This window comes from Diabrotica undecimpunctata, unplaced genomic scaffold, assembly GCF_040954645.1.
Source record: "Diabrotica undecimpunctata isolate CICGRU unplaced genomic scaffold, icDiaUnde3 ctg00003167.1, whole genome shotgun sequence".
Lineage (NCBI taxonomy): Eukaryota > Metazoa > Arthropoda > Insecta > Coleoptera > Chrysomelidae > Diabrotica > Diabrotica undecimpunctata.
Genome location: NW_027314364.1, coordinates 169 through 15,722, shown reverse-complemented (window position 1 = coordinate 15,722; position 15,554 = coordinate 169). Strand labels below are relative to the sequence as shown.

At 33.1% G+C, this 15,554-nt stretch overlaps 1 pseudogene; it reads left to right on the top strand.

Moving 5' to 3' along the window:
- The first annotated feature begins 2,773 nt into the window (after positions 1–2,773).
- On the top strand, positions 2,774–14,633 carry LOC140432189 (uncharacterized; annotated as a pseudogene).
- Positions 14,634–15,554: the final 921 nt, after the last annotated feature.

Here is a 15,554-nt window from a genome sequence, read left to right as displayed (position 1 = left end):
ACGCGCTATCTCAGAGTGTCAAACATTGCATACGGATCCACTATTAAATGAAGCACTAAAGGTTACCAATAGCTGTGTTGTACTTTTTATCATGTTAGTTGTGATACTCACTCTTGTCCATCCAATTTCTATTTATACTCTTCATCGATATACCTCTTGTCATGGTTTCCATTCCAGAATCTTCTTGGTGATTTACCGTCATAGTGTCATTTTGATAAAGCAGTCTACTTCTTGCCGATAATCTTTTCACTTAGTTTTGAATAAATCTTAGTTTCTTTAGTACACTTTTCAATATATTAAATATTTCTGTACCATATGTTAAGAGCAGGTGAGACTTTTACCACAGTTTAACCACAAGTTTCTTTTTTATACTATGCTTTTACTATGTATTTGGACAACGTTCCGAGGTGGAAAACGACATGTCAAATACAACGTACTTTCAATTAAAATTGCAGGTTATTCTGTATGTATAAATATGAAAAAAGAAGCTGATGTACCTACCTGTTTTTTTTTAATTAGTTGTCATTCTACATTATCGTGGTTATAGCTGCCACAGGGACGATGTAGATTGCTTTAATGACTATTTTCTTCTCTCTTATTTTTTGCTCCCTTTAAGAGCTTTTATCATTTAATAACTTGATATGTGTAGGACTTTCTTCTTCTGAAGACTTCTTCTTCTTGCAGGACCGGCTTCAGGATTTTTCCTATAGCTAGATATATATGTTCCTCTCTTTTTCTACCGTGAGGGGTCCACATTAAGACGTTCTTCAGACAGTCTCTGTACATGACCGTACCATGTGAGTTGTTGGGCACATATCGTCTACTATTGTATGTTTTACTTTCATAATTTCTCTTATTTTGTTGTTCGTTACACATTCTAGTCTAGATTTTCCAGCTGAACGTCTCCAGAAATCCATTTCCGTTGCCTCAAGTATTCTCTTGTATCTTTCCTTTATTTGCCATACTTCACTACTGTAGGTAATTATACTTTTAATGATTGTGTTATATATCTTGTGCTTGTTATTAGAGATTGATTGATCCCAAAGGATACTATTGAGAAGGGAAATTGCTTTTCTTGCTTGGTTGTTTTTCTCCTTAATTGTGTCGTCTACGTTGCCTTCTTTTATGATGATTATACCTAAATATTTATATGAGTTGCAATGTTTGATAACTTCTCCATCTTCCAATATGAGGTCCTGTTGTTTCCGGCCGATACGCATATACTCGGTTTTTTGGATATTGATTTCAAGTCCCCATTTGTTATATTCCTTGATTAATTTTCGAGTCATATACTCAATACCTTCATAATCTTGTGTTATCACTAGTTGATCGTCTGCAAATGACAAAGTGTATATGCTATTGTTGTTAATCGGCATTCCCATATTTCTACATTTGCGCTTCCACAGCTTTAAAGCTTGTTCTAGATAAATTTTAAATAATGTCGGGGAGAGACAGCAGCCCTGCTTAAGGCCTTGATCGCTTCTCCTTTTTTGTTTATAGTGGATATGAATGATGTCTTCCACTCCTCTGGGGTTGTCATTCCATTAATGCAGTTTTGGAACAGTTTGGCTAAACTTGTATATACAGTAGACTCCCTCTATAACGAGAAGTGAAATGACAGACTAATTACCTCGTTATAAGCCGATCTCGTTATATCAGACAATAATAATACTGTGCATACATATGAATCTGTAGTTTTCTAAACCATTAACTTCCTATAGTGAAGCCATTCGGAGCAATATAAGATGCTAATAAATATTGTTTGAATGGCGTTTTTGAAAAAAAGTTATTTACTTTTATTATCAATGAAATATATTAAAACATAAAAGAGTTGTTTACTTTTATTATCAATGATATACGTTAAAATAAAAAATCTGTACTTATATTTTTTTCCAACTACGTAATGTATAAAGCGTATTTTCAATGATATCATAAACTATTGCTTCTGCAATTTTAAGAACTCTGTCATTTTTAAACTGCTTTAAATGTTCCAGTATCATTCCCTCATATTTTCTAAAGATGTGAAACAGTTGTATTTATTCATTGTAAAGAAGTTTATTGCGGGCTGCAGTTAAGTTTATTGAGGGTCTGTTTGAAAAGGTATTTATTTATAGCCACGACCCGACCAAAAACGTAAAAAACACGTTTTTGGATCTTATTTTCTCTCTTTATAACCAAATTTGCCTCGCTATAGAGGGTTATAGTTCAATAGAAATTTCACGGGACATCTAATGTATTTCGTTATAAGCGAAACCTCGTAATAACCGTGTTCGTTATAGAGGGAGTATACTGTAGTTTGGTTGTACTGTGTTTAATTAACTCTGCAGGGATGTTACCTGGACCCAATGCTTTGTTATTTTTTAGAGATCTACATACATCTTCCACTTCTTTCGTTGTTATTCGTATTGGCGAAGTTAAAATATTTATATTTTGTATTTTTTTGCTGTCTTTATATTGTGGTCTATCTTCCCTTAGGAGTTTCTCAAAATATTGGTCCCAGTCATCCATTGTTGACACTATGTCTCTCTTCTTATCTTGTCGTAAAGATTTTAAGACTCTCCAACTTTCTGTGCTTCTTCGTCCTCCTAGATGTGAATTTATCATGTACACTTTTGTTGCAATGCCTCATTTTTCTTCCAACATATCATTTTTCGTACTTTAGCTTAAGACTCCTTGTAGATTATTTTATCCGTTATATTCTTGGTATTTAAGAATTTTTGATATTGGTCTCTTTTCTTCTTTATTGCTTGTTCTATTTCTTCGTCAAACCAATATGGAAGTTTTCTTTGATTCTGGATTTGGTATCCAATGGCTTCTGTTGCTGCCTCCTGGAGACACATTTTTATGTGAGTGTAATGTTCTTCATTATTATTAAATTGTTTATTTCCCAACTTTTGATTTAATCTATTTCTGTATAATTCTCTCACGCTTTCTTGTTCTAAGCTGATTAGGTTATGCCTCTTCTGTATTTTTTTCTCCCTTTCATTTCCTTCTTTTCTTCTTTAGGTTTATTTACTCCAAATGTGATCTTAGCTTTTAATAAGTGATGATGCTTCCACAGGTAGCTCCTCTCAATACTCTTGTACAATCATATTTGTCTCTTGTCGTATGATTGTGTAGTCTATGATTGATTTTAACCCTCTTGTATTTTGCGTCCATGTGTATTTGTGTATGTCTCTGTGTTTAAAAAATCCATTTGCAATTTTCATTTCATTCTGTTTGCATAATGATATTAGTCTGGTACCATTATCATTTACGTGGTCCTCCCCGAATTGACCTATAACTGCGTTATATGTTTTTTTTCAGATCTGCTGTTTAAGGGATTTTACCTTCCAATATTAATTGTAATAACTTATATTTACTTCTTCATAACTCCTTCATTCTCATATCCGCGATATTTTTAACATTCTGCGAAATATTCTCATCGCGAATGCTCGAATGTTCCTAATTTATTCATAGTGAATTGGACGTCTATTTTTTGACGCCGTATAATCGTGTATAAATTTTAATCATTTTTGCGCATATACTAAGCGATAACCTGCTATTACAGAATATATGCTAAATTTTAACAAATGGGCCTCTACCTATATCAATGTGTCTTTTTATTTCTACAACAGGATATATTGTCCTATTTACTACACTGCCCGCATATACACTCAAATAATTATATATCATAATCATCATCATTCTTAGCGTATTCTATCGATTATGGTACCTCCCCTACATAGTCATTCTTCATTTGTGCCCACGATTGTCTAATATTCGCTTTTCTGTATCATGTTGTACCGGCTTGTTTCCTTATGTCATGGTCCCAACGTAAATTTGGACGGCTTCTTGGTCTCTTGACTCCCCTTGGATACCACAGTGTAGTTCTTCTCGCTAAGTGTCCCGCTCACTGCAATGTTAAAGATTTAATACTATGCATTACATCAGTGACCTTGGTCTTTGTCTGATCCATTTTAATCATTTCTGATCTCTGTTATACCCAGCATGCATCGCTCTATTGACCTTTCAGTGACTTTCGCTATTATCTCTTTCTTTAGTGTCCAAGTTTCGCAGCCGTATGTCATGATTGGTTGTATACACTAATCGAATGTTTTTTTATTCAGGTGGAGTGGCATCCTGGATTTGAATATAACTGCATTTTTACCAAAAGATGCCCAAGCCAGTTTCATTCTTGTGTTGATTCAAAAATAATTATATATACTATTTCTAGCTGTCGATTTTAATTATATTTGTATGTTTTCTATCCTGCATACGGTGATGAGTTTTGTTTTCTTGATGCTAAAGCTATTCCCTGTTCCTCAGAGCAGTTATTCAAGTTTTAAATCAGCAGGTAGAGGTAATGGATTTTGATAAGAGCTATGAGTCATGCCGATGCAGTACACAAGTTTACCTATTATATACAAAGGTATAGCTCTTGTCAAAATCCATTACCTATAAAGTCCTATATCTGAATATGCAACAAAAACTGTACCACCAGCATATCGAACCTTATATACGTTCACTCTATTTATTTTTATTCCTGTTTGTACGTCTTTCAAGGACAACGAGCTTTTTACTCTGATATTGATTTTTTGTTTCATCCGAAATTTTCTATAATTTTTGTATTATTCCTAACTAATAATATTTGTTCAAGTTGTTCAGTATTTCCTTTAGAATTTTATGACGAGCTCAATTGGGAGTTCTTTCGAAATCCACAAAACAAGTAAATACGGTTTTTGCCGGTTTAAACATGTTTAAACATGTGCTAATATATGAAGTTAGAACATAGCTTCTCCTGTGTTTTTGTCTTTCCTGAAGTCTTCTGGCCCTAGTTTGTCTAGGAAGTTTGTTCCGGTTATATACTTCTGAAAAGAAATCTTAAGCAATTTTCAGAACCCTATCTATGTTTGTTTTGGTCTTTGTTTTTAAACTTCGGTCGTTTATTTACGCAATTATTTTAGAATTTTATTTTCTTCCATAGTTTTGCGCAACTTTTTTCAAAATCACCGCATGCTTTCATCATAACCATATATTTACAAAATAAAAACTTTTTTGCATGTTCATTTTTAATCCATTGGGCGAAAACATAAAGCAACACACACGGCCCTGCTGTTTATTCCACTTTTATTTTTGTGCATAATTTTTATCCAAGAACTGGAGAGTTTATGAGTTGGAGTACTGATAACGTCCCTTTTCGCTTTTTGCAATCAAATTACTGATTTTTTTCGAATATTATTAAAATATTCAAGGCTTATCGCTTTATATGCTTTACATACATCTTGGAGAATTTAACATATTTGTAAAACCATTTTTTGGGAACATTGGAAGGATATTGATGTTAATATGGGGACGATAAATTTTCGACATTTAAATTTTTATATCACTCATTTTGTTCAGAAGTTTATACGAATAAATATGTATATATAACACTCTAATTTTGTATTAGGTATGTTGATGCAGATGATCTTCAACCCCGGTGGCAACCAAGGTCCCAACAAATCTGACGATCTAGACACTGCTCCCGTCCCAACATCCCCATGGGCCAACTTGCTATCTGTGGGTCTGAAAATCCTCACTGCAATATTGGGAGGTGGAAACACCGGAGGAGACGGTATCGACAAAGTAGATAATGGAAATTCCCCAATGCAGGTGAGTGATTTTTAAATAAATATATTGCATTCGCAACTAAAGGACCCATAGGAAAAAGAAGGAATGTCGGTTGTTTTTAAAAAATGTTCATGAGGAGCACATTTTTGATTTCGTGATTCTATAGTCTATGTTAAAAGTCTTGAACGCAAAATCAAATTATTGAATGTTTTGACTTTCCAAATTTTCCTATTAGTCCAGGATATAACGGTTTTCTGCTCAGAATTCTTTGTATATGCATGTATTTGCTTTAAATTTTGACAGTAAATGGAAAATAGCTCAAAGATTAAAATCTATTCTATGCCAATATGTGCGTTTCCTCTGGTGGTGGTTACCACCTCAACTCGTTGATGGAAAAAAGTTTATAAAAAAAACATGGTAGTCGCTAAAATAGTGGATTTTCAGACAAAAATGTTCATTAGAGTTTTTTCGAAAAGTCTATATTTTTGGAGTTATTCGTGAATGAAATTTCACAAATTACATGCCAAAAAAGCGTGTTTTTTAAACGGTTTTTCGCTTTACGGTTTCGCAATAACTAATCCTAAATTTAGGGCTTGAAAAAGAGCTTCTGGCTTTTTCAAAATGAGTTTTTATTTCGTAGCTGTGATCCCAAGTATCCTTAATATTGCAGCCCAAATAGCATATTGTTTCCACTCTTTTTAACGGTGTATCGCCTATTGTAAATTTGGCGTTTATGTTGGTGTTCTTACTACTCTGAGATAGCGCGTTTCTTGCAATTAAGTTTCAAGCCGTATTTGTTACATGCTTCTACAACGTTATCAGCCATCCTTTGGAGCCCTTGCGCACTATCTGTCAGCAACACTGTATCGTCTGCATATCTAATATTGTTTATAAGTTGGCCATTTACAGCAATCCCATCAGTCAAGGTCAGTCTTATATCCTTACTATCGAGTCCTGTTGATTTTAGGATATCAATTAGTTTCCCATCTGGGACTTTATCAAATGCATTCTCGAAATCAATGAAACATGCATACACATCGCAGTTGACATCCCTGGTTCTCTGTATTAGAACTTGCAAACTAAAAAGTGCTTCCCTCGTTCCGTCTACCTTAATTTTCATGCAAATCACTTTTACCGCTAGTCATTTTAAGGTTATTTTTAAGAACTTTAAAAAAGTGTGTATAATTATTCCATGAAAAACTTCCGTTTTCCGGTTATTCCATAAAATTGTTAATATTAAGTTTACAGTAATAATAAAAAAAGAATCTCTTTGTTTTATAATTTTCATTTTATTTCCAAACAGTTTTCCTGATCAAATCTAAGTTTTAGAGTTATTCGCGGAAAACCGTTTAAAACATGCTTTTTTGACATGTAATTTGACATTGGAGTAATAATTCCAAAAATATTGTCTTTTCGAAAAAACACTAAAGAACATTTTTGTCTTAAAATTCACAATTCTAGCGATTACAGAAGAACAGCACATATTACCGTGAAGTAGATTTTGATCTTTGAGCAATTTTTTACCTACTGTCAAAAATTCAAGCAAATCTATGCATTTAAAAAAATTTAGATGTTTTCTATTACTTTTACCGTCATATCCTGGACTATTTGTGCTATTCAAATATAATTAATAGATAAAACGTTTTACTGTAATAAATATCCTAAATCTTTTTGGGATTTCAGCCTCGTAATCAATAATTAAAAGTATGTTATAATTATGAGCAGCACGTTCTTCAAAATTTATATAAATCTAGATTCTGCTACAAAAATCTGTTCAACCAACTATTCACATGAATATTATGTATATTCTTCTGCATCCCTGAGTAAAGCAAGAACCATAAAATATCCTAGCTAAAATCATTGTGAAAGATTTGATATATGGTTATTCTGGAAAATATTAGGAATATTAGTGGCTGAAAGATCAGCAATCAGGAGAAACTAAGAGAAATATAAGATAACTGAGCGATAGAATCAATCAACAAAGTGCAATATAAAATTCATTTAATGGAGTGGAAGATACAAAAAATCCTACAACTGATATTTCAAGGAAGCATTCAATGAGAATGCAATATAGGACGAAGAAAAAAGTCATTGTTGCATTAATTAATAAGATAGTCTTTTGAGACAATACACGACTTTGCGATGACCACTACACTTCCTCCGGGGGGTCAGGACTGAAGAGAGAGAGAATAAGATAGAAATTTAAGAAATAAATCAGTTATTTCATAAGGATAAATCATTATCTTCTTTGCCTTCATTCCTATACTTATGTAGGCATGTCTGTCTGTTTTTCAATGTGCCTCCAGTAGGATGTCATGCCATCGTATTCGTGGTCGTCCCACTAATCGTCTTTCTATTCAGGAACCATCTCTCGTCATCTTTACTACTCTATTTGTTGCCATTCGGCATATATGATCGTTTCATTCTACTCTTATAATTCTTACCCAGTCCTTGATGTTCTCCACCTTGCATCTTTTATTGTGCTGTCTCGAAAGATTTGTTGTATTCTAGTGATTTTTTTTGCACGTGACTCATTATAAATACAGCGTCGGTGCATGATCTTCCCAACCTAAAACCTTGTTGTTCTTCTGCTAGTCCTATAATTTCATTCAGTTTATTTGTTATCACTTTGGTTGTTAATTTTAGTGTTGTGTTATATCCATTCTTAAGAAATTCTGTTTTGTACTATTATTTTTTGAATTAGTTTTAATATTTGTTTGGTAAGATCTGGTCCTCTGTACTTTAATAGTTCGTTAGGTATTCTGTCCTCTCCTGGTGATGTTTTATTTTTTTCCTTAATGCTTCATTTACCTCCCCCTCTTCAATGTTTCTTCAATATTTCTTCGTTTATCATCGTTCGTGGTACATTATTGTCACATTTAGCAAATAGGGATCGAAAGTAGTCTGTCCATGCTTCCTTCTGAATGTGTCTAGTATTTATTAGTTCGTTCATCTCTTTTCTTTGTCCTCTAATCATTCTCCATATTTCTCTTTGTGTTCCGTAAAAGTCGTGTTCCATCTGTTTTGAGAAGCTCTACCAGTGTTCCCTTTTTATTTTTCTGACTAAAGTATTCATTTCAGTTCTGATTGGTTTATAGTGATTGAATTCCTAGTGTATTTGTTATGTTCTGTATCGCCTTCTTTTCTTTGCATTTTGTCTTCACTTCCTCTCTAAACCATGGGGTTTTCTTTTTTTATATGGTCGCTACCTACATCTGCCGAGTTGAGGCATCTTACGTCGATTATTTTTTATGGATGTATATCTCTGTTGGTTATAACATAATCTATCATAGATCTTTATCCACTGGTATTACTGAATGTATATTTGTGTTGGTGTTTGTGGTCAAAAAAAGTGTTGTTTATCCTAAGTTCTTTATTCGTACAGAAGTTTATCATCAGTTCTCCATCTTCGTTTTTAACATTCTCGTTATGTTTTTGCTATTTGGTATTACTTGGTTGATTATTTAAACATTAAAATACCCTAGTAATATCATCTTCCCTCTGACTTGGTCTACCACTTGTTATTCGTCATAAAATGTTTCCCTTATTGTTTTAGGCTTGTTATTTTCTGGGTCGTATACTGCGTTGATGTTAAGGTCTGCCCTTTTCATTCTTATCTTTGGTGTTAAAATCCTTTCTGATATGTATTAACATTCTTTGATCTGATTTTTGTATCTTTGGTATATTAGTAAGGCTACACCTGGGTTTTGGATATTTTTTTCTTGCCGTAGTTGTCTTCACATTATCAATCTCCTTCCAAGGTTTCACAGTGTTTCTTTGAGAAGTATTCGTTTTTACGATTGGTAAGTTGCTAATCTTGCCAATCAGCCTCCACATTTTATCCGGCCTTGGGTCTATATTAATAATATACGGGGTCGCCCTTTCTAATTATATTTTTTCGTAAGTTTCTATCTTGAGTTATATCAACATCAATCCCTTTTCCAACCATGTCTCGTCTAACCATCTCTTTCTGTCACACAACATACCAGTTGCCTCCTTCTATTTCGTCCATTCACCTCTAACTGGGTTACGTACGTATATTGTTATCGGGTATATATGCCGTAGAATCCCGTACAAATTGGATTTCGTTAAACCATCATCAGATCTTTTTAGTTTCAATTTTTTTTTTTCGCGGTTTTTCTAATTGTAATTATATTTCATTATCTCTATTAATACTACCTATATTTCTCCAAATTGTATTAAGACTCCCTTTCATGCTCTAACTCATTTAACGTCCACTATTTGAGTTTTTGTGTTCTACTCTCATATTTTCATTTCGTTTCGCATATTAATTGAATCTCAAACAAAACAAACTCATGCTGTTGGTTTATAGTTTTACTTTTATAGTAAAACTTATTTTACTTATTACATTACAGTCCTTACATTTATTATTTAAGAACATGCTACTGGTAAAATATGATCTAAAATATAAACACAGAAAACTCAATAAAAAAATAAACTACCATAATTGCATCATCAACAAAGCAATCTTGGGCGACATTTTGAATAAAACTAACATAAAAGTTCATATATGAAGTCAAGAAAAGAAATATATAGAAACTAAAAAGCAAATCAAATAACCAGTATTGGATTAAGTTGATGCAAATGTTTACATAACTTCATTATAAAATTGAATAACCTTAAAGAAACTAAGAAAAAGAAATAATAAAAATTTGCCTTTGAAATAAACATTGAATAGGTACTTTCTTTTTCATATCCTTCTTTAAAAAAACTGTGTATATAATGACAAACAACCAAAAGCTTTGCTTTTAGTTACTTAGTTTATGTAAATATATAGTTAAAATGGCACTAGTAGTAGCTTAAACATTGCACAGGGTGTTCTGGCGGCCGTAGTAGAAGCTGTTGTGGGAGACAGAGATCCTGAACAAGTTAACAAGATTGCTAGACAGGCTGGTGAGGTACGTCTTTACGAAACTAACCCAAGTTCTTTAATTACTAACCCAAACTTTGATTTATCCGAAGAACTGTTTTATATTAAGTGATGTTGAGATGATTATATGGCAGTTGATTCAAATAATTTAGGCAAAAAATATTGCAGTTGATAGTGCCACTCCTGGCAAAGCATTCGTTTTAGTGATTCAGACAGTGAAATATTTACACATTACTTATTTCCGATGGCCATACAACCATTAAAGAATTTGAGTCTCCCTACATATGCCTTAAAACGCCACGGTTCATTGCAGCTCGTTCCAATGGTGCAAATGCATTGGCGTCGATACAGCTATATTTCTGATAACTCTCTCATTATCACTTCTCAGGGCATGATCTATCCATGCAAGTCTCCGGGATGTGACTATACTTGTTATTAGAGGTTGTTTAGAGAGGTTTCTAATTACTGCGTTTGAGCGAATCTTCCAATTACTTTCAGAATCTTGCTTAAGCCTTAGAATCTTTCTTAATATTTTGTTTTCAAAGGTAAGGAGGATTTTTTGTCCTTTTAGTGTTAGATACCAGCCTCTCAACCGTATAATAATATTACTGGTCTTATAATAGTATCATAACTTTAAGCTAAGTTTTCGATTTTTTTGGCAATAATTTTGATTTTAATATTTTATTTAAAGCTCCCGCAGCCATTTCCCGCTGTTATTCTTGCTATTTCCTTTTTACCTTCATTGTTGCTATTTAGCATTGTGCCCAAGTACTTGAAGTTCTTTATTGTATTCAGATTCTCAGAGTTATAGTGTTGATAGTCTTGCGTGTGTTGAAAATCAGTCCTACTTGATGATAAATTACTAGAATACCGTCTATTTTGCTGTCCATAATGGTTATGTTGTCAGCATATGCCAATATTTTTACTGCTTGCCACCAAATGGAATTAATGGAATTCCCGCTTTTGTCTGTTACACCTACCTTACTAACGACCCATTCTAGAACAATATTAAATAAAAGTGGAGTCATAAAGCCTCGGTGACCAAACTATCGATTTTGGCACTGGATTTAGAGTTCTGAACACATGCTCTTGTTATATTTATCAGTTTTTGAGGAAAACCATACTCGTTTATTATCCTCCATAAACTTTGTCGTTCAATACTGTCGTAGGTATGTTGAAAATCCAGGAATAGGTTGAGGATATCTAGATTATATTACTTTTTATCAAACTTATTGTTGACTACATTGTCATCATATATTTTCCACAATATTATATTTTTCCTTCGTGGGTGTTTATTTCTCCTGATTCCGTCCATCGAACTTCTTGTATAGCATATATGCCATTTTTAGTCCTGGGCAGCTCCTCCGTAAACTGGTGCACTGCTACAGGTTTATAAAGTGGTCGTACATTCCATGGGTTGTTAGCCTTTCTTCTGACCCTCCTCCTTTATCTGGCCTTGGAAAAAGTAGTGGCTCATTACAAACCACTGGCTAAGTCACGTACACATTAAACCATTATAAATAAATATACTAGACTTAACTAGTACACAAGGACTACTCTGTCATTCCCTTACGTTAACCAGTATAACTTTAACATCTGCCAGGTAATTAATTCTTGGGGTATAGACGGTTTTTATGCATGCCACTTTTTTAAGACAAATAAAAATAGTAATAAAAACATGTACTGGATATTGAAGTAATAAGCAAAACAAAACCAAAATATTGGAGAGGAGTAAAAAATGAAATTGTGGATGTTAAAAGGCAAGAAAGAATGTGCATTCTGGGCAAAAATAGAATGAAATGAAACATGAAAATGAGTCCTAATATATTTAAAGAAGTATGACTAGTATTCTTAGATATAATGTAAATCAAGTACTTGAATAAACCATACAAAAACAATTTGGGAATACTGGTGAGACAACGTTGATAGCCAAGCAAAGTCCCAAGAAATAAGAAGAAAAATAAAACTGTATAAAGAAACGCAAGAAAGTAGGGTCTGATAAAAGATCTTAACAATTTTAAGGTCGCCAAATAGACAGCAAAAGTACTTCCAGTTATAAAGCTAAATTAGAAGTGTATAAAGATATATAGAATGAATGTGAAAATCTGAAAATGCTAAATCAACTTAATAAGATAAAAATTAACCAAACATAAAGCAAAAAAAGTTAAAAAATTTAATTTAAACTAACCGATACAATAACATCAATGGTAACCAAAATAGCAAACGAGGAAATCCAAACCCCGTTGGATCAGATAGTATAACTGAAGAAGTATGGACAGCATAAGAAGAGGCACGAGTAAGTTAACTAACAGGTTTATTTATTAGAACTATGCAAATAGGACAAATGGCATGTGAATGGAAAGCAGTATCTAAGTACTTCTGTGCAAAAACAAAGGACATGTTGAACAATGCACAGACTATAGGGTCATAAAACTACATAGTTATGTCACGAAAATATGAGAAAGAGTGATTAATAGACGGAAATATTCGATAATCAGTTTGGATTTATACACGGCAGATCAACAACAGATGCAACTTTATTATGAGGCAGCTATTGTAAAAATATAAGAATAAAGAAACAAATGCTGATACGGTACCTCGATAGATTATGCTGATTTCTCTAAATGATAATAAGTTTCCGGTGATTGTGAGAATTATGTATGATTGATTAGCAACTAGTAATTGGGCAGAGTCCAAATAATAGGGTATTTTGGGTATTTTGGCATCACAGGATGATAAGAAACTACGTACAGTAGAATTAGATCAGGATGGATCAAGAGGAAGGAGACGATTGGTGTGTTATGTCGATAGAAAAATTCCAATGAAACTGAAAGGCCAATTCTATAAAATTATTACAAGACAGACTATGATATATGATAATTTTGAATAAAATATATTGTAGCTATAGTTAAAAATTACATTAATTAATTTGCAAAAATAATATGTACATACTTCTTAAAATTTTCGTTTTTTCTTAAAATTAGTCCTAACAGTACTATTCAGCTAAAACATTAATATGTATATGTTCAGTTTCATAAACATCGTGGTCAACCTTTTGGACGCTTTGAAGACCTCATTCTCTCATCGTTCCCTTCAAGCCAGAAGTCTCGGCAAGAAAGACTCAGTCAGTGATGCCGCAGTAGCAAGTCTTTCCATGATGAAAGGTTACATGAGGTCGTTGTCAACTGGAGACACCAAGTGTATGGAGAGATATGTATGCCAAGCCAACAGTGAGTGTTCAAAGAAACGTCGGACAGAGTTCATTGTACTGTCATCTTGGAAGGTAAGAACAATACTACTATCTTTATTTTATTATCTAAAACACTAAAATCACACACACATACAAACACACACACACAAAAACAACACTTCATTAATAACAGCCAAACTTAACGGCGATGTAAAGGGAAACTGCTGACAGATAAACCACAGAACATAAACTATATAGGGAGAGTTTGTTATAAGTTTAATATAATCACCAATAGGTGGCAGTTTATGTGTGTCCCAAAGTACATGCCGTCCCAACGTGCAGTACTCTCTCCTAAGCAGGAATTGTATTCTCATTGTAAATAAAATAGTTATATCAAACTGTCGGACAAGACTTGGCAACAATGTTCTGAATGTGCTAAAGACGTACATCTTCGTTTTGTACTTCCTTTTATACCATCTGCGCACCTTGCGGCTCTTCGCTCTTTTGGGACTAGTGTACTCCCGTTTACATTATTTGAATTGGGGGTTGTATTTTCATACGGTGAAAAATGATAAGTATCGCATTCTTTAGGGTATAATGAGAAGGAAATTATAAGGGAGCAGATGGTAAGTAGGCTATGAACCTCATGGCTGCTCAGGGCAAAACAGCCTTTATACTTGTCAGAGCAGCTATAAACGAAGCAAGAATAATCGCCAACGTCCAATAGGATAATAGGTAGTACCGCAAAACATAAAAGTTGTTATTATAAAAATTTATACATAAATATATATACCCATAATAATAACATCATTTATAAAAATTTAATGTTTTCAGCTACGCCATTAGCTACGTTATGGAAAAATCATTGGGATCTTCATTCGACGTCTTCTACGAAGCGGAAGAAGAGGAAGATACGGTGATAACTGCCAAGAGAAATATTTAGAATGTAATGAAGTATAAAAACAAAACAGCATTGGACTCAGAAATAACATTTTCGCGAAAAAAAAACAAAAAAAACAATAGATAGGTACTTATTTAAACTGAACAGTGCGACTGGGAAGCAACCAGTAGTACAGATGTTTAACCGTAATTATTAAAAAAATATACAGTGTATTTACTATTGAATTAGTCATATATACATGGCACCGTTCTATGGTTATTGTTTCAACTGTTGTAGCAACATAGAATGCACGTAGTGCTTTGAGTAAGTAATTTAGTCGCCTAATATACCTTTTTCAACAATAAACGCATTGCATAAGAAATTACTTTTAAAAACAGAACAAAAATATATAATTGTCTTTATTTTTGATCAAATTTGATGTTTAATCCGTTTGTGTTAAAGATCTGGTAATGTTGCTTCCGAAATTAACAAAAAAAGTTGTGCAAAAGCGCAAATGAATTATACAAAAAATGTAATTCAACTTAAGTATTTTTTAACTAAATGAAATTTTTTATTGTAGTTGACACATCCTTGTAACATGTGACGTGGCATGGTACCATTGATTTTTCGTTTTGCGTAATTATTATGGTTTTAATTTTAGCATGATTAAGTATGATATTTATTTGCATAGCTTGTTTTGTTGTATTGTAAAATGACTGGTAGATGTGGTGTTAGAATCCACAACGGTTTAATTTATTCGTGTTCAGTTGGTGTATGAATGTGATGATTTTAAATCGAGTGATAGACTTTTTAGTACTCTGAGATAGCGCTGTTTTGTTTTAAATATTTTGCAAATGTAGGTGTATTTATTTTAATATATATTATATTTATTAATTTAATTACTTTTACTTTTACAACTCCCCTCTTATTTGCCTGATTTTCCTTTAGGTAATTAATAAGCCCTCCTTCGGGACTTCAAGAGGCCTCACTCTTAGTTTGGC